The following is a 27,500-nucleotide window of genomic DNA, read 5'->3' on the forward strand; positions in this document are numbered from 1 at the left end:
TCGCCTAACAGGCGTCATGTCCCGTCCTAAATGTTAACTGTTGCTGATGGCCAGGGATCACTTGTTAAGCGCTTTGAGCACATTTAGTGGATATTGCGCTATATAAAAGCTCAATTTATTATTATTGTCGTTGTGCGATGCCACCCGGTGACCTCTGATCTAAACCCGACTTGCCAACAATTACGAAAAAAGCGTAGAATTACGAAAATTTTGGCCCCAATTTCGGAACTTCATGAGCAACTCTAAATCATTAAAACTTATTGAAAGAATGAAAGTTGATGTCAGACTAGCTGCTACAGAATTTTAAGAGTGGGGGGGGGGGGGGGGGGGGGGGGGGTAGGGGGGGGGCGGAGCGACACTGAAAGGGCCATTTTTTTTATTTGATGAAATATCCTAAACTTCTATGCACAATCCTAATTTATATGTTTGGGAAGGATGATTGCATATCATTTTTTTTTCGTAAAAAAGGTACCCGTTGCTATGGAAACGACGCCATATTGGAAAATAAACAACAAATCTTAAAAAGTCAAAGGCTTTTTTGTTTATCAACCGTTTACCATAATATTTTGGCCAGCGGTAGAAAAAAAAGAAAATAAAGAGTCTCTAGAAGCCCGATTTTTTTTTTTTTTAATTAGAAACTTTAAAATTTAAGTTCAAATTTATTACTCGATTATTCCCCTTGAAAAAAGTTACATAATTTCAAATTACTCATGAATTATTTTTTTTTCAAAAATCCGGCTCCTAGAGGACCTGCGTTTTTTTTTTTTTTTTTGGATGTGTATTGTATGTTATGTGTACCCAGACAAGGCGTTTACTATGAAATTTTTCAACAAGACACCCTGACCTATTCACAGAATTATCTTATCTGTATCCCGATCCCAAAATAATCTTATATGAGTCATAGTTTTAAACCAGTTAACTGTCTCACTCTGGAAAAACACGTATTTTAGAATTTTGCCAGAAAACTCGTTCTTCAAATATCGATCAATTCAAATGATCCTCATCGTTGGCAAAATACTCTCAAACCTGGGACTTCGCGAAGTCTTCCTTATGTCATAGGTTTGAGAGTTTTTGCCAAGATGGGGGGTCATTTAAATCGATCGATATTTATTGAAGGACGAGTTTTCTGGCCAAATTTTTAAATACATGTCCTTCCATCCAGAGTACGACAGTTAAATGGTTAAAGAGTAAAGAAGACAGTTGGGATGCCTTGTTTTACTAGTCAATGATTTTAATGGCCTAAAAACCCAGTCCTTCAGAGCGATAAGATCCATAGAGTTGGTCTTCAAACCATGCTTTTTAAAAAGGATTAAACGGACAGTTACTACATGCAAGCCGGTCTGCTAGCCGAACGCATTTATGGCCTTTTTTAAACTTTGCTGTAATGGATTAAATTTAAATTTTGAATTGAATAACAAATTGGATTATCGTGCCTTCAAATAAGTATACTTTTGACAGGAAAAAGTGTCTGCTTCCGTTTGTAGAGGATACTAATCAATCATAAAGGAGGCAACTGTCCAACATATCGACTAGACCCAGCTACTAAATCACGTATATGTGGACAAAGCAGTCAGAACACCCCCCCCCCCCCTCAAAAAAAAACAAAACCAAAAACAAAAACAAAAACAAAAACAAAAACAAAAAAAACAAAAAAAAAACAAAAAAAAAAACAAAAAAAAAAAAAAAACAAACAAACAAAAAACAAACAAACAAACAAACAAACAAACAAAACAAAACAAACAAAAAACAAAAGCAAATCGTCAACAAAACCTGGCTTTGAAACTGGTCATTTTGCTTGTGGGGCGAATGCGCTACAAACTGAGCTATCGAGACTTTCAATCGTCTACAAAACAGACCCCGTTTAAATTATTGCAAAAGGATTGACGCCACACTGGTGTTTGTTACTGCTTTTTGCCAGCCACATAGGCGATCTGATCTCACCATAATAATATTCTTCCCAGCCCTTTATTTTTCATTTATTGTGTGTCAGCCAATAAAGGATTTTTTTTTTTTTTAAGAGAGCGCTTTCTAAATAATATGCCTGTCAGTTGGTTGCTTATAATAATATTGCTCGAATCTCTTTATATCGTTACCATTTTCCCGCTATCGTTATTTTCCTTATTTTACAAATCATTTTTTGTCTTCATTTTTACCTGGAAGTTTTTACTTAAGATGTCAATCCATTAACATGACTGTCAACTTGTTCAAAGTTATCAAACCTAAGACTTCATAATATGTCAAGTTGCATACTTTTTGACAAGTTGATTGTTATCTTTATCAATTGCTGTTTTAAGTTAACAAACCAAAATGGCAAAAAAAATGAATAAATGTATTTCGTCAGTGAATGATGGTATATTATAATATTATTATATTATATTATATTACCATTGTATGAATTGGTATTGTCTAGGTCCTCTCTGGAAGTTCATTGCCTTTTCACGACCTGTCCAGTGTATTACATTGCTTGGACACTTGCGATATTTCATTCTCCACGTTAATAATTCTAGCTACCTAGTTAGTCATTCCTTCAGTTGTCACCGTAACATTATTATGCCAGCTCATGTAGCATTTTATTTCCCGGTGCATAATTTAGATGTCACTCCGTTTTAGTTTATCCCACCTGCCGGCTTAGTTTAAAGCGGGCGCTTGTCCATCGTTGTTCACACACACACACACACACAAACACACACACGAACACGCACACAAAAGCTTGACCATGTAGCCCTTAATGAATATTTGTATGCTTATTCTGTCCAGCTGCCCTGCCAACCCAACCCACTGAAATGGATGTCCTTGTAATGGACAAGACAACAAAACACGATCAACCGTATCTCTGACAAATGATTTGTTTCCTATATTTTTTAATGAAAAATTCTCAAAATTTAACCTTGGACTAAGAAGTTTTAGGTTCGAACTTTTTGACAATTTAAAGGGAACTCTTCATAGATTGATATTTGAAGTAAAAGTTTTCTATCCAAAATAAATAAATAGATAGATAATTATGAATAAATAAATAAATAAATAAATAAATAAATAAATAAATAAATATAAATATAAATAAATAAATAAATAATAAATAAATAAATAAATAAATAAATAATGAATGAATGAATGGATGAATAAATAGGTGTTTTGTCAGAGTACGGCAACACAAGCTAGCAGATTACAGAGCTGCCAAGCTTTTTTAATTTGTACCTTGTAGTAACTGTAGTGACTGTAGTAACGTCACGTTAACAGAGGTGTTGGGTTTTATGGCTGGCATTGTGCTGTGGTCTGTGCTAGAATATCCTACCTCAAAGACGTGAATATCTGAATAGTTTTGAATGCAAAGTGTTCATATTGACAGTTTGACATCCGAGCACAATAAGAGTCATAAGCTTTTATTATTTGTTGGAAAGGAGTATATTATGCATAGGGTTTAAAGGATTTTCATTACACCAATAACCCAGAACGTATTGTATTTATGTCTTTATTGTTTTTTGTTGTTGGCTGAAGAAGGGTTTTGAGTCCGAAAAGTTCCGTGTTTGGTATTTTGTTCTTTTTTGAAGCTGATATATTCATTTTTGTTTACTTTATTTTTTTTTGGTGGATAAACTGGCGTAAAATTGGTTAGCTCTTTCCATTCCAGGACACCAACCAACACTGTCTTACATCCAGATGGTCACGTGACGACGTGCTAGATGCGGTGGCCGTAGTATATTAATTATACAGTGTCATTTAGGACTCCACGACGTTTTAACTAAGCCAACTTCAGCTCGTCATACCGTGTCTTGGTCGCGCAAGACTTACAAAGTTATTACACTGACAAGTCGTGTGGACCATTCTGCCAAAAAAAAAAAAAACAACAAAAAAAAACCCCCCAAAAAACCCCAAAAACTGACCAAATGCTTTCATAAAATAAAATACACTTTGGCTTGAAAATAAGTCTTACTTCGTATATCAATCGACTAAAATGGCTCAAAACTTGTCAAAATTACCAAGCCTGGTATTTCTTTTGAAGGCTTCTTTAAAGTCTCTGGTATAAGAATTTTTGGCAATTCGTTTAAATTGATCGATATAGTATATTATATTATTATTTTCTGGCCAAATTGTGAAAGGGACATTTTGTCGGTGTTAAGTAAACTTGGTGTCCTGGAGAATTAGAAGAATAATGAATGAATTTTGGGGCCGGATGAAACTTGTGGTGGATGGTGGATGCTTTTGTCTGGCGTACAAAGACGTAACACATTTTTTCTTTCTCATATTGGTCAGAGAATAAATAGTACATACTTCAGGATATTATTATATTGTCATTGATAGATTAAGATGATACAAATGATTAAAAATAAACTTAAAAATGAGAATTGAAGACGATTGATTTAATGAGGTCTCAAAATGAAATGTTTGGGGCGACGTCACCACAAATTTGTAGTCATCGTATTATATTATTTCTTTATATGAAGTAAAAGTTTTCAGGCTAAAATGACACACGCACAAAATGTGTTTTGTCATCGTGTACACAGGGGATGCTGGTTGGTGGTGTGATGAATGGACACTGACACTTGCATTTTTTCTTCTTCTTTTTTTTTTTTTTAAAGAAAGAGAAACATGCAATGCGGAATGAAGGGCTGACAGATTTTACGCGCTGAGCTTTACTTAATAATCTACAGACCTATTTTTTTCCTGAGCAATTAAGGTGTCATTGATAACTGGACTGCTAGAGCACTCGCCCCACAATAAAAAGAGACCGGTTTCGATCCCAGATTGAAATAATAAATAATGCTGAAAACTTATATAGCGCTATAACTCCGAGACACCAGACTCTAAGCGCTTAAATTACAAATTACTTTGGCTGAAACATACTCATTCACACACACAAGCACACACACACACACATACACACACACACAACACAACACACAACACAAACCAAACCTATCTTGCTTCTCATACCATCTACTAAAATCGAAACAAATATGTTTTAAGCGAACGTTTAAAAATAGACAAAGATTCTTTTTCACGAATGCTCTGCGGTAAGGCGTTCCAAATAGAGGGTCCGAAATGAGAAAAGGATCTCATTCCAGCATTTTTCCGAATTCGAGGGACAACTAGTTTTGTGGAATCACTGGCCGAACGTAAGGGGCGGGGTTTTGAATATCTTTCAATTAGTTCTGAAAGGTAGGAAGGGGCAGTACCTTCAAGACAACGATACACTAAAACACAAGCTTTGAATTTAATTCTTTTCCCAACAGGCAGCCAATGCAGGTCATGAAGTAGAGGTCCGGCAGAGTCGCACTTACGCTTCATTAATACTAGTCTGGCAGCGCTGTTTTGGACAATCTGAAGACGTTTCAGATTGTATTGCGAAACGCCAAACAACAGAGCATTACAATAATCCAATTTCGATAGTACGAGGGACACAACCAGGTGCTTGGTCACATCCTCAGATATGAACCGTCTAATGGAAGCAATCTTTTTTAGTTGGAAAAAGAGAGATCTAACCAAATTATTAACCTGATGCTCCATCGACAGTCCAGAGTCTAAGAATGTGCCAAGGTTTTTCACTTTGTCAACAATTTGAATAGAGGCATCCCCCAACTTCAAATCTGTTTCACTTTTCCACTTCCTGTTCCCCACATACAGCACCTCCGTCTTATCATCATTCAGTTTCAGTTTGTTCTCATTCATCCATTTCTTAACACTTTGGATACAATTTTTACTATTGGCTGATACTTCTTGTAAATTTCTCGTATTGGAAACGCAGTACAATTGCGTATCATCGGCGTATTGATGGTAAGACAGACCAAAACTTCTGATGAATTAATGCTTGATTTTTTTTTCCTAGTCTTTTTTGTTTGTTTTGTTTTAGTTGTTTTTGTTTTTGGTTGGTTTGTTTGTTTTATCCCCCCCCCCCTCCCTTATGTCAATAGAGATTGCTAATCTGCTAAATATGTTAAATCTAGCGTCCAATATCAAGGGTATCATGCAATTATTATACCGTCCATCTGAAGGTATACGAGTGGAGATGAATTAGAAGAATGTGGCATCAAATTGTTTACAATTTTCTTTTTAAAACATGACAAAATCTGATTTTTCTTTTAGATAGATGTCGCATGTGATGTGATATCTCATGCCACATCAATTCATGCACCCTTTTAACCATTAAAAGCCATTGGGCCCATCGGAACCTGACTGTATTCAGGTTTGTGTTGTGTAAAACAAAACGGACGGTAGAAATTCATTGTTACCCCTTGGATATGGACAGCAGGGTAGTTAGTGTTAGAAACATTCTCAACCGCACCTGAGGCCGAAACCGGTCCCTTTGCTTGTGAAGCGGTTGCTCCACCAACTCAGTTATTGCCTTGCCATCGTTATGTTATAGATAGTTCGAAGATGACGTCACTCAGGTCTTTGTTATTGTTTTTTGCCATCTGCGTTTATGAGTAATGCTCACTGAACTGTATTAACCCGACTATAAACGTTCATGGTTACACACAGTTTTGTGTGTTGGTCCGTTATACTTCCAGATGGCAATGTATGAGCTTCTTAGCCTGACACTGAAATCCAAAAGGACTGGCAGTTTGACGTCATTTTTTGGTTTTTGCACCGCCTAGTGAGTTGTCGTTAGCAGAGCTCATGGAAACAAGTTATTTCATTGGTTGAACTATTGAATACAACTCACGATTTGTTTTCTTTTGTGGCAAAAACTGGCATTTTGACACCATTTTTTGGTCAGTGTCAGGCCATAACTTAACGAAGGCCACGGTTATTGGGACCCACTTCCAAAGTCTTATTGTCCTTTCTTTTATTTACAGTTGCAGCCATCATAATAACATTGGGTAATATTATAATCATTATTACACATTGTTAGTATTCACTGAATCCCTCATTCATGAATAATGGATGGCCAAATGGTCACTCAAGGACTCGTTAACTGGTGACCGGTGACTTGTGACCGTCTCAGGGGGCTTACGAAGACTGACGATGTTATTCTCAGATGGCAACAACAACAGCAACAAAAATACATCTCTGGTTATTTCTATATTTAGAGTCATTGTAAACACAAATGAGAATGTGAAATGAATTTAGTACCTGGCAAACCAAATAAGAAAATTAAAAACAAAAACAAAAACAAAAATAAACACAAAAAAAACCCCAACAAAATCACAAAACCAAACCAAAAAGCAAAAAAAAAAAAAATAAAAAATAAAAAAACCAAAACAAAATAAAAACAAAACAAACAAACAAAAGCCATCATGTCCATTTTTTTTTCGATTTAAATTCTCGTTGTACTTGGAGATTTCTTCATCCAGTACTTGTATCATAAAAAGGGATAACGATTTTGATTATATCATCATTGCATTACTCTTTACTCCTCTAAATGACTCTAACAAATACTCTATGTCTCTCCTCCTAAATCAATCTCTCTCTCTCTCTCTCTCTCTCTCTCTCTCTCTCTCTCTCTCTCTCTCCCTACCCCAATTTCTTTCTTTCTCTCTCTCTCTCTTAACTCATTCTCTTTCTTTCTATTCTCTCTCTATCTTTATTTATCTCTCTCTCTCTCTCTCTCTCTCTCTCTCTCTCTCCTTCATGAAACGAAATCATGGCAGCACTTTACTGTGTGTGCTATTATAGGCCATTGCGAGAGGTCAAAGGGTCATTAATTATTCATGACGTTCTGTGGTTCCAAAGTTACTCAATGTTATTGTGGCTTTGGCAGGACCCAATTATAGTGATTGAAGATTACCGCCAGGCAAATGGAGAGAGGAAAAGTAAATAGACACACGCGTGTGTGTATGTGTGTTAGGGTTTGTCTGTTTGAAAGACAGGGAGTGAGAAAGAGAGGCTATCTGGATATATTATGTGTATGTTTGTGTGTATGTGTGTATATGTGCGTGCGCGCATGTGTGTGTGTGTGTGTGTGTGTGTGTGTGTGTGAGAGAGAGAGAGAGAGAGAGAGAGAGAGAGATGATGGGGTTTTAAGTGGGCATTGATTACCGACATGTCTTGTTGCCGCCAATGCTAATAACGTTAAAGCTTGTAGTAATGTCGAACTTGACCAGTTCTTGTGTTTGGCCATGTTTTTGTTGTTGTTCAATATATTCTTGAGCCCGTCGACGGATTTGGTTAAATAAATAATTCATATGGCCATTCATTTTGGCAGATTAAAGTATGTATTTGCGAATATTGAAAAAAAAAATCCCAGTATTTAGAGCTATGTGCACGTCGGTTTAGAGCAATGCAAGGGAAAGATGAAACCAATCTTCCCGAAAAAAAATCCCGAAAATAAACAAAACATAAAAACAAAACAAAACAAAAACAAAAAGAGAAAACAAAAACAAAACACAACAAACAACCCCCCCCCCCAAAAAACAAAGCAAACCAAAAAAAAAAACAAACAAAAAAAAAAACAACAGGTAAATCCTTATGACTTTGCAGATTTTCTTATTTAATTTTTGTTTAATGATATGTAAGTTGCTTGTTCCTCACCCGACGTGCACCTATTTGTAGGTCTGATAACCCAAATTCCTTATGGGCTCATTGTTTTAATGGAACCTATAAAAATGACACCAAAATATTGTCCATTACAACAATGTTAAACAAGGCCCATAAGTGGGTTCGGATGCCAGACCTGCATATATGTACAGGTTGTCCTCACCTAATACATTTGTTTAGTGATTTTACTCATGTGTTTAATAACTCATTTATATGTTATTTCTTTTTCTTTTTTTTTTTTTAATCTCCAACCAGCTCTTCCCTGTCTCACTCCTGGAATTAAGACCATAATTAGGACTGGGATTTTTCAACGAAAAGGTAAGTACCCAATGTAACTTTTTGAAAAGTTGGACTATAGATAGAACGAAGTTGACGTCACTCTGGTCTTTGTTATCGCTTTTTACCATCCGCGTTTATGAGTAATTCTCACTAAACTGTGTTTACCAGACTATTAACGTTCAAGGTTACACATAGTTTTGTGTGCTGGTCGGTTATACTTCCGGATGGCAATGTTGTGAGCTTCTTAGCCAAGTGCATTACTATCTATATTTTTAAGACTCAATAGGGAACAAAAGTGGGATGTCGAAGAATTGTTTCCTGTCTCATTGGAAGTGCAAAAAGACTGTTCTGGAGGACTGGATTCATACCTTGTGAAGATGGTCCTCTGGTTTCAGAGTGACGGCATCTTATTTTTTACTCGGCTATGTGGTCTAGTGGTTTGACACTCGCTTTCGGATCGGAAGGTCCTGGGTTCGAGCCTCGCTCTACGTATAGTTGAGTCCTTGGAAAAGACTCTTTACTCACATTCTCTCTCACCGTACTCGGGTGTAAAATGAGTACCTGGCCGTTAACAGCGTTGTCTTTGTCCAAAAAATTGTAATATCGCCTAACAGGCGGCATGTCCCGTCCTACATGTTAAATGTTGCTGTTGACCAAGGACCCCTTGTAAAGCGCTTTGAGCACATTTAGTGGATATTGCGCTTTATCAAAGCTCCATTTTTCTTTACTCTTAATATTATGCTGGTCGTCAATAAAGATCATCCATCCTCGCTCTTTTACGTCCCGTAATCCGCTTAGAATCTGCCTATAAATCAATGTACTAAAATAATTATACTACATTTTGATTCAATATAATAATAATACAACCTATTCATTTTTAGTCATCCGAAGGACTCTGGTTACATATACACTTCCAATGGTTTTGAACCCGGAAAAGTAGAAGGTGTGGCATCACGACATCCGCTTCCCCCCCCCCCCCCCCCCCAATTGTCAAATATTGTTGGTACATGCGGCTATGTGGTCTTGTGGTATGGCACTCGCTTTCGGATCGGAAGATCCTGAGTTCGAGCCTCGCGCTCGGCGCATAGTTGAGTCCTTGGAAAAGGCTCTTTACTCACATTCTCTCACCGTACTCAGGTGTAAAATGAGTTATGTGTTGTCTTTGTCCGAAACATTGTAATATCGCCTAACAGGCGTCATGTCCCGTCCTACACGTTAAATGTTGCTGTCGACTAGTTTACCCCCTGTAAAGCACTTTGAGCACATTTAGTAGATATTACACTATATAAAGCTCAATTTATTATTATTATTTTTGACATAAGTATCCGTTTTGTCAATATTTTTTTGTTGTATTTCGTATGTCAAAAGGACCCCTGTGTGTTTCTGAATGGCTGGCTTAGACTTGGAATAAATTAAATCGTTTCAGACCACACACACGCAATGAGGGATTGTGATTGGGTTTACTTCTGTAGCTAGAGCCCCAAGTCTTACCTTTTTCGTTGACAAGAGTTAAACGTCCTCATCAACAATAAAGCAATATTTTGACTCTCACGTCTTCTTTTTACTGACGATTTATTGTAACATAGAAAGTTTTGCAAGCGGCGAAAAAAAAAAACCCAACCTTTTTCCCTTTAGTCATTCAAGCTTTCAGACCTATGGAGCCGAAGTTTATCCCGGTTTCTATTGCGTGAAATGGATAATAGCAATTGCTTACTACCATTTGGATAGGACGCTAGTCTATCGAAAAGTACTTTCCGCCAGATCTAGAAGATCCAGCTACTCAATCACTGCGATAAGGTGGTGGGGTATATAAAAAAGAATCTCGACTTCACCGGAAGTAAACTTATATTTTACACATAATTTCTCAATTATAACAAAAAGATTAAACAACATCATGGCCGGCGTAAAAACATAAATTGAAAAAAAAAACCCAGAAAAAAAAAGAAAAAAAAAAGATAATTCAAAAAGAATAAAGTGTGGGCACCTGTTTCCCTGCTTTATTTCAGGAACATTATTGACGAAGTAATGTCGTGTCCTGACATAAAGCTATTTATAGGTATAAAGTCGTTACCAAAATATGTCGGAAACGACCCGGGGGGAACAGATTAAAAGCCTCATTACTTTATAATGATACAATATATATAAATAAAGGAGAGCTAATACCAAAGAGGAAAACAATAATGTTTCATTAACACAGATCAGATCACGGGGAAAAAAAGGGGTAAGAGTAGCCACTGTTGGAGAGAGAGAAAGAGAGAGAGAGAGAGAGAGAGAGAGAGAGAGAGAGAGAGAGAGAGAGAGAGAGAGAGGGGGGGCAAGTTTACAGGGGTAAGGTCAGGTGCTTCATATATAAATATAATAAGTTTGGTCCACCTGCTTCTGATGAACGAGAACAGGTTTGATTTGCGTTCGGAAAGGCTTGGAGTAAGTAGTGGATGATGGCCTCTACTGTTGTCAAGTTTTATGATTATGGCTGAGCATGTCTGCTGATGATGGTCATGATCCGATCCCTTTCAAAACGAGTCGAATAGGTCAAAGGCGATGTGTACCTATTTAAACTTGAGCTTTTATATAGGGCACTATCCACTAATCGTGCTCAAAGCGCTTTACAAAGGCTCCTTGATCGACCAACAGCAACACGTAACAAGTATAACGAGACATGACATGACGCCTGTTAGGCGATATTATTACAATTTTTTTCGGACAGAGACAACGCTGTTAACGACCAGGTACTCATTTTACACCTGAGTACGGTAAGGGAATGCGAGTAAAGAGCCTTTTCCATCAGTTACTTCCGACTGTTATCTTCCATTATAAAGTGATCAGAATACGGTCATAAGAAACACAACCTGGTACTTTCTGAGGGGGGGGGGGGTCTTTCTTCCCTCTATCCTCCACCCCCCACCAAAATAAGAAAAAATCCAATAAAAAAACACAACAAACAAACAAAAACAAAAAAACTAAAACAGAACAACAAATAAAAATTAACTCCTTCAAAAAATAAACTATTCAAGGAAAAAACATAATTAATTGCGTTAAGAGAATACGCTCCATAGTGATATTGATATATTTATGGGCCTTTCTTTATATTATATTCGCCCCGGCAGGCCAACGTTAAATTTCCATTTCATACGATCCATTTTTTTAGTGCTAGCATTTTTTACATTATCCGTCAATGCCAAGTTCTAGTAGCCAATTACCTCTATCAAGACTAGATAGATAACGACTGCTGTTGTTGTAATATGAAATCTTTAGTTCCTTTTATAATAATATTATACGGGTTATTAAAAAAAAGAGAGAGAGAGAAAAAGAGAAGACAATAACAGCTTGTTTTTATGTAATATTTTATAAGATAGGCCTCGTGAAATGTCAACCTTGAAGTGCCTATGTGTGTGTGTGTGTGTGTGTGTGTGTGTGTGTATGTGTGTGTTTGTGTTTAACCTTGAATTAGCCCGATAATGGAGAAGACACCGATAGATCAGTGTTTTGTTTATTTTGTACTTTCTGGGGATTTGAACGTTGATCCAAACACCGAGATATGCCACCCTTTACCTTGTCGGCGGATATTTCAATGTGTGTGCTCTTTTTCTGTCTGTCCGTATTTTTATGTTAGATATCTAGTATTTTATTTTCTTTTCTTTTTGCTTTTAATATTTTAAAAATTCTTTCATTTTTGTTTGTTTAGTCTCTTGGAATATGATAGAAGAATTCTATTTCTCTCTCTCTCTCTCTCTCTTTCTTTCTCTCTCTCTTTCATTTTCTCTCTCTCCTCTCTCTCTTTCTTCTCTCTCTTCTCTCTCTCTCTCTCTCTCTCTCTCTCTCTCTCTCTCTCTTTCTCTCTCTCTCTTTCTCTCTCTCTCTCTCTCTCTCTCTCTCTCTCTCTCTCTCTCTGATTCGATCTGATTCTGATCAATGTGATTTTAGATTCAATTTTCTTCCATCTCTGTCATCCCGACTCATTACCGAGTAAACACGATGGGTCACACACAAAGACCTTGTATTGATTTAGACCAACATATCGATCTGCTCTATGATTTCATATTTGTTCTAGGTAGAAATGTAACGAGAGAACGAATTGATTTTGTAGTGTACTCTGTTTGTAAACCACTTAATTGATTTTTAAATGTACACCTTGGACTGGCATTACCTAAATTAGAGATAATGGTTCCAGTTCACGATTTCGAATATTAACAGTACATCTGTTCTCTAACAGAAACAAACACACCCCCGCAAAAAAAAAAAAACAAACACAAAAAAACAAACAAACAAACAAACAAAAAACAAAAAAAAAAAAAAAAAAACAACACACAAAATCAACAACCCCCCCCCCCCAAAAAAAAAAAAAAAAATAAAAAAAAAAAAAAACAGAAACAAAAAAAAACCCCCAAAACAAAGAAAAACAAAACAAAACAAAGACACACACAAAAAAAACCCCCAAAAAAACAAAAGAAACTAACAAACCATTAAACTCTTTTTTGGCTAGGAGAGTTATTGACAAGAAGAGGATCATTTTCTGGCCAAAATTTTAAATGTTCGCACATACTTTTCTCATCCTATCGGGAATAATATAATTTAATTTATGTTGAATGCGGGTGATCGAACTCGGTACCTTTCGGGTACGAAGCAAAGACCGTACGCTGAGCCACGCTGTCCCCTAGACCATGTCACTTCCCCCCAAGCTCTCACTTTGCAGAGCTGCACTGCGGCTGTCGCCTGGATTAATACAATCTTGCCCTGAAATAAACCCTAGATTATAAGAATTCTAGCTCTTGGGATTAATGAACGGAATTTAATAGATTAAATATAATTTGTTGTTAACGGCTCAAAACGTAAGATAAATGCTTTTTTGTGCGAGCGTTTTTTCTTTTTCTTATTTTTTTTCTTTTTTCTTTTCTTTTTCTTCTTGTTTTTATTTTTTTTTCTTTTTTTTCTTTTTTTTTCTTTTTTTTTAAAGTATTGAATAATATAACGTTGTCAAAGGCGTATTGACACAGGAAAATACCTGACACAGCTGGGTTTCCGTATTAGCACAATCCGTGTCACATCCTCCATTACACACGGCCAAGTAATAAAGAATGACCCGGCAGGTTTTCAATGTGTCGCCGGTTTGTTTACTCTGTTTGGGAATGTCAACACTCACTCCCCTCCCTGACTCAGGGGCAATGGCTCTCTTGGGGAACTCCTCCTGTTCTTTAACTACCAGTCAACTGTCGTACTCTGGAGAGAGACACGTATTTTTAAAAAATGGATGGCCATAAAACTCGTCCTTCAAATATTGATCGATATATTATATTATATGACTCTCATCTTGGAAAAAAAAATAAAGCTCTCAAACCTGGGACCCAGCGAGGTTTGAGAGTGTTTGCCAAGATGAGGGTCATTTAGATTTAAATCGATCGATTCTATTTTGAAGGACGATTTTTCGGACCAAATTTTAAAATACGTGTTTGTCCGAGCATGGCCAGTTTAACTCACTCAATCCTAGAGATTTTTGCTACTTTTCAACATTGGATAAATATGTATTAAAATGAGCATGTACATAGATAGTTTTATTCAACTTCTATTAACATGTAAAAATTAAGAACATTAGCTTTGATACTACGCCTATAATTTGTCTCAGAAGAATGTCACAAAGTAACCCCGGGTATACTACGGATATAGTCGGTGTTAGGGTTGAGTGAGTTAACTGGCTAATAATGACATTGATGACTTTGTTCATCCCCTTTTTTGAAACAAGCATTCTCCCTTAGCAACTTCATATTATAATTTCCCTCCCAAACTTTTAATCTTTCGCGGTTTATTTTTGTCCCAGTATCATTATGCGGTTTTGTGGTATCGTGATATGACTTTCACTTTTTGATCTGTAAATCCCGAGGACGACGCAAAATTGAATCCTTGGGGAAAAAATATACTATTAACCCACATTCTCTCATCGTACTCAGGTGTAAAACCATTACCTGGTTGACTCTGTGGGAAATACAAATTGTAATGGTACCTCACACGCGTTTTGTTTCGTCTTAATGTTTAGCATTGCTGTTGGATTCGGACCCCTTGTAAATTGTTTTGAGCACTTTTAGTGGATTATATTGCTTTTTTTGAAGAAAAAGATAAATTGAAAGCTGAATCCTACCTAAGAATTTGTACAATTAAAATTATCCAAGAGATTTGCATGCTTGTTTATTGTGCACTAGAAAAAAAAAGATGTTTTTTCCACCTTTTATGCCACTTAAAAATAAATAATAAATAAATAAAATAAAAATAAATAAATAAAATAAAATTCCCTTTATTCATCCCCAAGGGGAAATTTGTCTTTAGGGTCTATTCCAAGGGAAAACTAGAATAACCCAGGCGTCAGCCGTAGTACAGCGCCTCAAAGTGAGCTAGGGCTAGGTGACTTTCTCAAGGCCACACAACGCAGCGGCGGGTGATCGAACTCGTTACCTTTTGGGTACGAAGCAGTGACATCTATAGAGTATATTATTATGAAGTCCCAGGTACGTACGAAGCAAAGACCGTACCGCTGAGCCACGCTGCCCCTTGGCATAAACAGATGGCGTAAACAATCGACAGGTACGCTAACTTAATTTCCAATGGTGTAAGAATGGTTCTATATTAGAACATCTAAATCTGTATAGAAAATACGGATGCTCAGAGACACCCACTTCAGTGGTACAAATCATTTCAAGGTGATTTTTTGTTTTATTGCTCTGCATTCCCTCATATGTTGTAAGCAACACTGCCGCCGTCCTGTTCGATTACATCGACATCTACATCATTAAAAACTATCTAGTCAAATCTATAACTACATCAGCACATCATTAAATATCAGTCATTGTTTATCCATCTAGCATCACGCGTGCGCTCCATCATCATCATCATCATCATCATCATCATCATCATCATCATCATCATCATCAGCAGCAGCAGCAGCATCATCATCATCAACATCATCATCATCTTCAGCAGCAGCATCGGCAACAATTAAAATAATGACAATGTTAACAACGAGAACAAACACAGGAACACCAACACAAAATTAACATTAATTACTAGTACCACCACCACCACAACCAGAATGACTGCTACTATAACTACGATTACTTTTACTACTACTACTACTACTACTACTACTACGACTACTACTACTACTACGACTACTACTACTACTACTACTACTACTACTACTACTACTACTACTACTACTACTACTACTACTACTACTACTGCTACTACTAACTACCTACTGCACACTTACTACTACTACTACTACTACGACTACTACTACTACTACTACTACTACTACTACTACTACTACTACTACTACCACTACTACTACTACCACCACCAACCACCACCACCACCACCACCACCACCAGAGAACATACAACCACATTACTACTACCGTCAACCACACCATAAAATGATGGGGAAAAAATCAATTAAAGCTTGTCAACAACAACAATTTTCATTCCATACGCCATACTTTCCTCTCTTAATTTGCCTTGACCTTTTCTTCTATTCTCCAATAATCCAAAAACAAACCCAACTCGTAAAATTCTCCCGCCCAGCTCAGACCAGAGAATACGTGACCCAACCCAGAAGTACGGTATTTTTACTATCTCCATATTATTCGACGAGGGAAACCGCTATGGTCCCTTGGTCTCTCAGTCAATGGTATTCAGTTACAGACACGGATGACTGACGTATCGCTCGTAGGGGAGACATGGCAAAGGGAAGATTGAAAGTAGAGAGAGAGAGTAGAAGAGAGGGGAGGTCAGTGGTCTTATGTCTTCAGTAGGTTTAAGTTAGTTACACCGCGGTAACACTGAGTGAAAGCGGCCTTGTTCTGAGAATTGAAATCGTTCCTGTGTGTCATTAGAGTATATAAATGCGTTTGGATGTTTAAGTTACAGTGGCTATCTGTGCATATTCCTCTCATTTACACGTACTGTTGTTCTGTGTGCGTGAATTAAGTTGAATTATAGGATAGATTGTCTCACCTTCACAAGACGTGCAGTAAGTCGGTAATAATTATTAATTAATAGGGTTGCCAACCCTAAAAAGAAACTGATTTATTTTTAGACTAAAAAAGATTACACTATTCAATTTTAATAAATAGTCTAGTCGCGAATCTGTTCGCACAACAGGCTCATGCCATATTGGTTCTACATGTTATGTGTTTTGTTTTGTGCAGGACCTCATGAACAGGCTTCGAGCACTTTCGATATATTCAACTATAAAACTCAAAAGTTATTTTGTTTTTTTTTTTCTTTTAGTTTTGTTAGTATTGGCTCTTCTAATATGAGTAGCCTATCATTCCTCTAGTCTGCAAGTTTTCCCCATTATTGCCTTACCATTTCTAATGACCGAGAATTTGTAGAACGCTGGTTTGCAAAAATTAAATTTAATCTTTACCCGTAACCCCTTTCCAGTCAACCCAAATGTTTGGGGTCACCACAACATCTCACGCCCCCTTCTCTCGCTGGCTTAAAAGATTCTATAAATAACACTGTATAAATAATAACCCTCAATCTGAAATAACAAAGATCACTTCTTTAACACTGATGTCCTATGGAAATTATGCAAATATGTGATTAATCCACCATTACCGTCATTTACTCATATTACCACCGAATGAGGTGAGCTGAAGAGAATGGAGTTCAGGACCTGAAGTTATTACGACGATAGGTATCCTAAGTGCTCGATTTTATAATGTGTCACCCAGTCAGATTCATTCGGTCGAATAATATAATGAGCAGGGTGTATCTATTAAATGACGCCCCCCCCCCAAAAAAAAGAAAAAAAACAAAAAAAAAACTAAAACAAAACTATAACGAAATAAAACACAATCAACACAACAACAAATAAACACAAAGAACACCTAGAAAAAAAAGAATTAAAAAACACAAAAAACAAAGCATAAACAACAACCGTGACAACAACAAAGTCAACAAAACAACGGATCTATATTAATGCTTACTTAGGCTTACTGTGGAAAAAATAAGATATGTGTCGTCTAAGGCCGATTCCATATATCACAAGAAGAATGAATATCTCTTGCAGATTGATGACCTCTGTCGTTATTTCGGATTTTAATAGATACGGCGCGAGATCAATGTCAAGGACAGTAAGTTCAATCTTTTACCAGTCAACGACCAATGATGCAAAATTGTGACAGCGCACGGAGACGGAATTTGTTGCTGTTTGTTGTTGTTATTATTGTTGTTTGTCATTAATCATATTAACATTTGCATGAGAAATAATCTTTGATTTTGACAGTTAACTGCCACACTCTGGAAAGAGACGTCTTAAAAAGTTTAGGCCAGAAAAACTGGTCCTTAAAATATTGATCAATCTAAATGACCTTCATCTTGGCAAAAAACAAAAAAAAAACAAAAAAAACAAAACAAACCTCTCAAATCTGGGACTTTGCGTCGGTGTTACATCGGTTTAATTTTTTTATTTTATCCTGTTCGCTGTATCTGTCGTGTTCTACTTTGTTCGTTCCCACTCCATTAGTATTCACCCTGTTTATCAGTATTAGGGTATTGTGTGAGAGTTACCTTACTATCTATCTCAGTTTTCTATTTCAGGCCACAGTCATAGCTGTTTATTGGTGTGGTTGTGGTTTGTTGCAAGAACTCCACCAGGGTATAATTAGGGACGTGGAATTTAATCATAGTGATGAGTTTTCACTAATTGAGGTGATGATGATAATGATGATGATGATGATGATGATCATCATCATGATGATGATGATGATGCTGATGGAATGCTGAATACAAAATGTTAAAATGTGCAACTGAATACTACTATTCGAAAATGTATATTATTTAGTACTATACACTACAACAACAACAACTACACATACTATACTACAACTACTACTACAACTACCTACTACTACTACTACTACTACTACTACTACTACTACTACTACTACTACTACTACTACTACTACTACTAATACTACTACTACCACCACCACCACCACCACCACTGCTACTATTTTTTAAAGGAAAAAGTGAGAACCCTTTACATCATAGATATATCAACATCGCTATTATTTCCTTATCAATTGCACAGTCTACACTCCCGAACCCTTGAGAGTTAAATTAACAACAAAAAAATAATTAAAAAAAAAACAAAAACTCCTATATCCGTTGCTATCAGTACTACCGATTTTCACCTGAGAATATGCCACGGAGCATACAAATATAATACAAGAAAATCCCGTAGATAGTATATATGCGTTAAGAAAGTACATTAAGAAAACGAAATAATAATAATAATAATAAAGAATAACATAAACAATGACGATAAGAGATACGGAGATCTAGTGCCAGATAAAGCTGCACTTACACAGACAAAAGACATTAGTTTAGTTTTTCTTTTTGGCCAAATATTTTTTTTTTAACATCAGATATCGGTCGATTAAGATTATGACTTGAAAATTGTTAAAATTTAGTTGAAGTTCTTGGTTTTTGAGATTTTTTTGTTGAAAAGTTGGGGATCCTCGAATTTAACGATATTTAGAATAAATAAGCGTTTTCAGACCAGAAATTGAAAATTAAATGTTTTGTTATCGTTCGTCGATTGTTATAGTAGGCTTCATATTAAAAGTGGATTGACGTAGACGAAGGAAGGAAGAAAGATTAGCACGAAATTTATCGGAAATGAGTGTTATCCACACAAAAACAGTACGATCGTTATAGAAATGTCTAAGTTCTACCTTGCGGCTATGCGGTCTTGTGGTATGACACGCACTTTCGGATCGAAAGGTCCTGGGTTCGAGCCTCGCTCGGCGCATAGTTGAGTCCGTCCTTGGAAAAGGCGCTTTACTCACATTTTCTCACCGTACTCAGGTGTGAAATGAGTACTTGGCCGTTACTAGCGATGTCTCTGTCCGAATTTTTTTTTGTAATATCGACTTACAGGCGTCATGTCCTGTCCTACTGTTAAGTGTTGCTGTTGGCCAGGGACCTCTTGTAAAGCACTTTGAGCGTTTATTGGATGTTTAGTGGATATTTCTCTATATAAAAGCTCAATTTTCTTACCTTCCACTGATAAAACACTTTAAAATATTTTGATCAGAAAACATTTACTTCCTGTATCGATATACAAAGATGGCCCCAACCCCTGTTAAATATTCTTACAGAAGAGTGTGAATGCAAGACTTCTTTAATTCTATGCTAACGATAGAAAGTATGGAGAGCTTCCGGAAGCGAGGACGAGAGACGCATGCGCACAACCAACATGACGTTCTCTCTCTAATGACTTTTCCGCCGGTGACGTCACAGACTATGGGTGACATCCAAACAAGGGACGCTACTCTTCCGCTAATCTCATTCCCTTTCATTGTTTATTATGTATTTTTTGTGTGTTTTTGTTGTGTAAAATTATATTTGGTCTTTTAAAATTTTAAAGTAACGACATTAAATTATATCTATAATTCTAAGTAGCCATATTATGTGTGGTCCTGTACCCTCACCTGTTGCATCTGTGTGTAAAACAGTGTGTTTATCTCTTAACTTAGGTATTTGCTTGACCTAGATTTCATTGTGTTGAATCATAATGATTATAAGCGAATATAATAGATTAGCATATTCATCATACTATCTAGAACTTGTTTGTGTGAATAAAGATCTAAATTCAGAACATGAATTGAATTTGATCGGGGGGTTGGTTTTTTTGGAGGGAAAGATTTTTGGCCAAAATATAATTTTTTTTAAAATGTGTTTTGTCAGGGAAGGACAGTTTGTGTCAAAATTACGCCCTTTTAAAATTTTCAGAAATATCAAACGAAGTCTTCTCTCAAAAATAGTCATTAGTCTAGACAATCAAGATCAAAACCAAGTTCTTTTGTGTGTCAGAAGTTACCGCCTATTTTGATAACGACCTATTTATATTTAGTCGTAGCTCGGGGGTTTCCCACGCTATATTATTATGAATTACTAATTTTAAAGATTGAAATAGAGCAAAGGGAAAATTTACCTGTGTAATGTTAAAAACGGTATTCGACACACGTCTTCACACACACCGACCGCCCTTTGTCAAAGTAGGAGACTGCAGAAAATTTATTCCACCAAATCCTGGATACAGTCACCGTGCGTTAACACGAGCATACTTTCTGTTATCAGAAATTTGTATTGTCCTGATTATCGATGTTCCTGAATGAAACATGGCAGACTAGAGTAATAGTGTTGGAAAAGAAAGAAACGGGGAGGCCTTCCGAAAGCTCCTACATCCCCAGTATTCTTGTTTTTTTTTTTTATAATGTTCTGGTAGGGGGTTTGGGAGGGGGGAAACTTTTTTTAAAAATAAAAAGTCTCCCCCCTCCCAACCCCCCCCCCCCCCCTTTCCCCACTAGAACACTATAAAAACAGTTTTCCCCCTCCCAAACCCCCTACTAGAACAAGAGTACTGGGGATGATGCCCTAAAATCAAATTTTAATATTATGTTCAATTTTGTTGTACAAAGAAAATTTAAACAAACGAGATATAATTTACTTTACACGTCCTCTGAATTTTCTCTGATTTAGTTAGTGGTCCGCATTCGGGGTAAACGACTATAAAATAATGGTGTCTTGGTGGGAGAGGCTGATTTCGGAAGAAGATTTTCCAGGTAGGTACACCGTATGACCTCGATCTGTCAAAGAGTCAAAAGAGTTTTCTGTGCCGTACTTTGACTAAACAGTATTTTTTTTTTTTACAATTTGATCAGAAAATTTGTTATTTAAATATCATTCGATTAAAATGGCATGGCCTACAACTCGTTAAAGAGTATAAAATCAGGCATCGTTCTAAAGTCTCAGGTTTGAGTCTTCTTAACATTGTGAGCTTTTTGGGGGGTTTTCTTTTTATCTATCGTGTTTTGGATGGAGGGAACATTTTCTGGTCAAATTTATTATTTCAATGTCTTTTTGTCATAGAAGGACGGACTGTCTGTGTCCAAACCACGCCCTTGTCCCAGCGTCCTGCCTAGAAAAGTGGATTGTTCCAATTTTAAAGATAAAGACCACCTTGATGGATGGGGGGTTGATATAATAGTATAATAGGAAACTGGATCCTGTCATTAAATGCACGGGAGAGGAGGAGGAGGTTGGATGGAGGAGGGTTAAGGTGGTCCAACATTCACGCACGTTTCTGGGAGGCCTTCCTAAAGCTCCTACATCCCCAGTATTCTTGTTCTAGTAGGGTGTTTGGGAGGGGGGAAACTTTTTTTATGTTCTTGTGGGGGGTTTGGGAGGGGGGAGACTTTTTATTTTTTAAAAAAATTCCCCCCTCCCAAACCCTCTACCAAGACATTATAAAAAACAAGAATACTGGGGATGTAGGAGCTTTCGGAAGGCCTCCCCGTTTCCAAGACTTCTTTTTGTCCAAAAAGTAGAAGTGTGTTGTGTTGAATATTTATTTACCTCATGGCTTCAGGAATTCGCCCATCGCAAAATCGCTTCATCAGTGGGGACTTTCCACCTGTCCAATATTTATGTACCCGTTGTGGTAACGAGCCCGAAACCGCAGAGCATAATCTAGTTGAACGGTGTGTTGTGACGAAACTTCCGGGTGGGTTTGCGACGGTGCAGGAGTGCGGTAAAAATCTTCTTCTTCTTCTTCTTCTTCTTCTTCTTCTTCTTCTTCTTCTTCTTCTTCTTCTTCTTCTTCTTCTTCTTCTTCTTCTTCTTCTTCTTCTCTTCTTCCTTCTTCTTCTTCTTCTTCTTCTTCTTCTTCTTCTCTTCTTCTTCTTCTCTTCTTCTTCTTCTCTTCTCTTCTTCTTCTTCTTCTTCTTCTTCTCTTCTTCTTCTTCTTTCTTCTTTCTTCTTCTTCTTCTTCTTCTTCTTCTTCTTCTTCTTCTTCTTCTCTTTTTTCTTCTCTTCTTCTTCTTCTTCTTCTTCTTCTTCTTCTTCTTCTTCTTCTTCTTCTCTTCTTCTTCTTCTTCTTTCTTTCTTCTTCTTCTTCTTCTTCTTCTCTTCTTCTTCTTCTTCTTCTTCTTCTTCTTCTTCTTCTTCTTCTTCTTCTTCTTCTCTTTTCTCTTCTTCTTCTTCTTCTCTCTTCTTCTTCTTCTTCTTCTTCTTCTTCTTCTTCTTCTTCTTCTTCTCTCTTCTCTTCTTCTTCTTCTCTTCTTCTTCTTCTTCTTCTTCTCTTCTTCTTCTCTTCTTCTTCTTCTTCTTCTTCTTCTTCTTCTTCCTCTTCTTCCTTCTTCTTCTTCTTCTTCTTCTTCTTCTCTCTTCTTCTTCTTCTCTTCTCTCTCTTCTTCTTCTTCTTCTTCTTTCCTCTCTTCTCTTCTCTCTCCTCTTCTCTCTCCTCCTCTCTCCTCTTCTCCTCCTCTCTTCCTCCTCCTCCTCCTCCTCTCTCCTCCTCCTCCTCCTCCTCCTCCTCCTCCTCCTCCTCCTCTCCTCCTCCTCCTCCCTCCTCTCTCTCTCTTCCTTCTCTTCTTCTTCTCTTCTCTTCTTTCTTCTTTTCTTCTTCTTCTTCTTCTTCTCTTCTTCTTCTTCTCTTCTCTTCTTCTTCTTCTTTTCTTTAATCTTTGAGAAATAATTGAATACTGAAATACTTTATTATTGAACACTGAATATTCTTCTCTGTTTGTAACACCCTACCTTGTCAACCAAGTTCTTTGGACGCCCTATTCTATCTTCTAACATATGAAAAGAAAGGAGCAATGCCTCCATGTTTTGTGTATAGAGAGATAGATAGAGAGATAGATAGATAGATAGATAGATAGATAGATAGATAGATAGATAGATAGATAGATAGATAGATAGATAGATAGATAGATAGATAGATAGATAGATAGATAGAATAGATAGATAGATAGATAGATAGATAGATAGATAGATAGATAGATAGATAGATAGATAGATAGATAGATAGATAGATAGATAGATAGATAGATAGATAGATAGAGATAGAGAGAGAGAGAGAGAGAGAGAGATAGATAGAATAGAATAGAATAGAATAGAATAGAATAGAATAGAATAGATAGATAGATAGATAGATAGATAGATAGATAGATAGATAGATAGATAGATAGATAGATAGATAAAGAGAGAGAGAGAGAGAGAGAGAGAGAGAGAGAGAGAGAGAGAGAGAGAGAGAGAGAGAGAGGGTGGGGGTGGAGAGAGTGGAGAAATTGAAAGATATAAAGATAAAGAGAGAATTGTAATAGTGTTAAGACCATGACGAGACACCTTGAAACCTCTAAACGGACAACGTAGGAAAAGCCTTGAAAATCTCTATCCACATCATATTCAAATCCCATCGTCTAAGCTTACATCACATTGTCCAACTCGAGTCTCCCTTGACTTCAACTAAACAGGTGACATCAGTTTTATCTGGACACATAACTGTGTCTCACCATTCATTCACCACAGTTCCGCAGTAGATACGCTGACAAAACACAATAAAAGCATTAGGACAGAAAGCTTTTGATTTTTTGTGCGGCTATGTGGTCTTGTGACAACGCTGTTAACGGCCAGATACTCATTATACACCTGAGTACGGTGAGAGAATGTGAGTAAAGAGCCTTTTCCAAGGACTCAACTATGTGCCGAGCGCGAGGCTCGAACCCAGGACCTCTTTCCGATCCGAAAGTGAGTGTCATACCACTAGACCACATAACCGCAGGTAGGTGTATATTTACCACTTGACTGCCGTACTCTAGAAAAATGCGTGTTTTAAAAATTTGGCCAGAAATCTTGTCCTTCAAATTAAATTAAATATCGATCGATTTAAATGACCATCATCATCATTATCATTGCCTTTTTCACCCTGGGTCAGGGTATAGGCCACAGACAAACAGTTTCTATCGTTCTCTATCCTGAGCTAACTTTTTAAAAATCTCATTACATGTCTTACCCATAAATTCTGTTATTCCAGAAACGATGATCTTGGCGAACACTCTCAAAACTAAAATATCTTCACGAGGTCCCAGGTTTGAGAGTTTTTTTGTTTTTTTTTTTTTGCCAAGAGGAGGGCCATGTCACTTCTTAAATCGATCGATATTTGAAGGACGAGTTTTCAGGCCAAATGTTGAGATACGTGTCTGTCCGTCCAGAGTTTAGCCGTTAACCCACTCAATCCTAAATATTTTTGCTACTTTTCAAAATTTGAGAAAAAAAAATGTATTAAAAATGAGCATTTTCATAGATATTTTTATTCAACTACCATAAACATGTAAAAACTAATAACATTAATTTTTTATACTACGCCTATAATTTGCCTCATAAAAATGTAATATAATAAATAGGCATGGGGTAAAAGTTACCCAGGTAAACTACGGATATAGTCGGTGTTAGGGTTGAGGGAGTTAACGGGTTATTAGACAGTGAAAACAAAGTAGCCACCTTTTGTATTGTTTGTTTTGTTTGCACTGTCTCGATCAAGGCGAACAAAGGCGCGTTTTACTGTTTGCTAAATCTGTCCATGAAAAATATATAGACTGTAAATATTAAAACTTTGTATAGATAGTATGCGCTTGGCTAAGAAGCTCATAACATTGCCATTCGGAAGTATAACGGACCAACACACAAAACTGTGTGTATCATTGAACGTTTATAGTCAGGTTTATACAGTTCAGTGAGCATTACTCACAAACGCGGATGGCAAAAAACAATAACAAAGACCTGAGTGACGTCATCTTCGAACTATCTATAATATTCCCACATTTGACGCCATGCTCCAGGCGCTTCACAATGATTCTTTCATATGAACCAATTTTCCATAATATTTTATACTGTACACGTTATTGGTTTGGGGGGGGGGGGGGTCCCTTATCTCTGCCTTATATACAGGTATACTCATATTCACACATTTGTCAAATTGGGTAGTTTATCTTCAGAGAATTTTCCTAGGATGCACCACTAGAGTTAGGGTTTTGCAATATATGATCACCACTCCGGTTATCATTTGTATTTAGTACAAGTCGGCGATTGCGTGACCCAGCTATATTATGGTCATTGTTTGTAGCCAGAATGGACCGAGTTCGATTCCCCTCGTCGAGCTGTGTGACTTAAAGCAAGTCACTTTGCCCTAGCTCACTTTAACGGCTTTGCACTGCGGCTAACGCCTGGGTTATTCCAGTCTTCCTTAGGAATAGATCCTAAAGAAGAAAAAATCCCCCTTGAGGATGAATGAAGGGGATTTTTATCTATATCCTATTTTAAGACGCATGAATTAGTCATCAACATCACAATTTAGTAATGAATAATTGTACTATCATGGCCATTAACACGAATCTTCATTCTTTATTCGATAAAATTGTGTGTTGCTGTCGTGTTAATGGAATGCTAATCAATTCAGATGTTACACATCTGCGATTATGGACGCGTGTTTGGGATTATTTACAATTCGAGGCATCATGACATTCAAATGTCATGGTGGCGATGAGTCCAACAAAAATATATTGTAAATCAGAGCGAATAAAGACACTTCTCTTTGTCTATATTAAAAAAAAAAATCATAGTGCATTTAAAACAATATGGTTATAGTATACACACCCCTTTTTCTCTCTTTCTGTTTCTTCAGATCTTCCAAAGACTTTCCTTCACCCAACCCACTCTTTCACTTCGTCGTCGTCGTCGTCGTCGTCGTCATCATCATCATCATCACCATCTTTATCTCTTCTTCCTCCTTCTCATACTGCTTTGCCTCATGTCCTGATTCATTTACTCCTTCGTCCTCTTTCTACCATAAAATTCGATCCACCTCCCCCCCCCCTATCTCCCTCTCTCTCTCACTCTCTCTTGTCTTTCTCTCTCTCTCACTCTCTCTTGTCTTTCTCTCTCTCTCTCTCTCTCTCTCTCTCTCTCTCTCTCTCTCTCTTGTCTTTCTCTCTCTCTCTCTTGTCTTTCTCTCTCTCTCTTGTCTTTCTCTCTCTCTTTCTTTCTCTCTCTCTCACTCACCCTCTCTCTATCTTTTCTCTCTTGTCTTTCTCTCTCTCTCTCTCTCTCTCTCTCTCTCTCTCTCTCTCTCTCTTGTCTTTCTCTCTCTCTCTCCCTGTCTCTCTCTCTTTCTCTCTCTCTCTCTCTTGTCTTTCTCTCTCTCTCACTCTCTCTTGTCTCTCTCTCTCTCTCTCCCTCTCTCTCTCTCTCTCTCTCTCTCTCTCTCTCTCTCTCTCTCTCCTCGCCCTGTCTTTGCCTTCAAACCCCCCCACCCCCCACCCCAAATCTAACTTTATCCATTCCACAATCTCTACCTACAACTATTTCTTCGTGTCTCCGTAGTAGACCCCCCTCCCCCCCCAACAATCTCTTCCCTCTAATTTCTACTGTTAATCCGTTAATTTGTCTAGTGCTGATACGTTTATCTCTTCCACCCCAAAGGATGGATAGTGGATGTTCTCTGCTTCTGGCTGTGTAATCTATAATCATCTTCTATCTCTTTGACTGACTGACTGACTGACCTACCCTACTGTGACAAAACGCCTTGTTATATTCTAACAAAAATATAAAAACAACAAAAAGCAAAACCAAACAAAAAATGAAAAAACAAAACAAAAAAAAACAACACCAACAGCAAAAATAAATAAATAAATATATAAATAAATAAATGAATTATTATATAAATTGATAAATAAATAAATACATAAATAAATGAATAAATGAATGAATGAATGAATGAATGAATGAATAAAGAAAGAAAGAAATAAACAAATAAATAAATAAATAATTAAATAAATACACCGACATAACAAACAAACAAACAAATAGACAACAACAAAATTTTAAAAAGGAAGAAGCCAACAA

General features: G+C 36.9%; 1 long non-coding RNA gene across 4 annotated transcripts in view; it reads left to right on the forward strand.

The window, feature by feature from the left end:
- LOC144974584 (uncharacterized) overlaps positions 1-27,500 on the forward strand; it is a 141,442-nt gene that overhangs the window by 22,577 nt on the left and 91,365 nt on the right. For all 4 annotated transcript variants that reach the window (XR_013645772.1, XR_013645773.1, XR_013645774.1 and 1 more), the window contains exon 2: positions 8,731-8,793. This is a non-coding gene — a long non-coding RNA (uncharacterized LOC144974584). The remainder of the gene's footprint in view (positions 1-8,730; positions 8,794-27,500) is intronic.

Source organism: Berghia stephanieae, chromosome 6 (genome assembly GCF_034508935.2).
Source record: "Berghia stephanieae isolate SIO BIC M18660-M18661 chromosome 6, UCSD_Bste_1.3, whole genome shotgun sequence".
NCBI classification, from domain to species: Eukaryota; Metazoa; Mollusca; class Gastropoda; order Nudibranchia; family Aeolidiidae; genus Berghia; species Berghia stephanieae.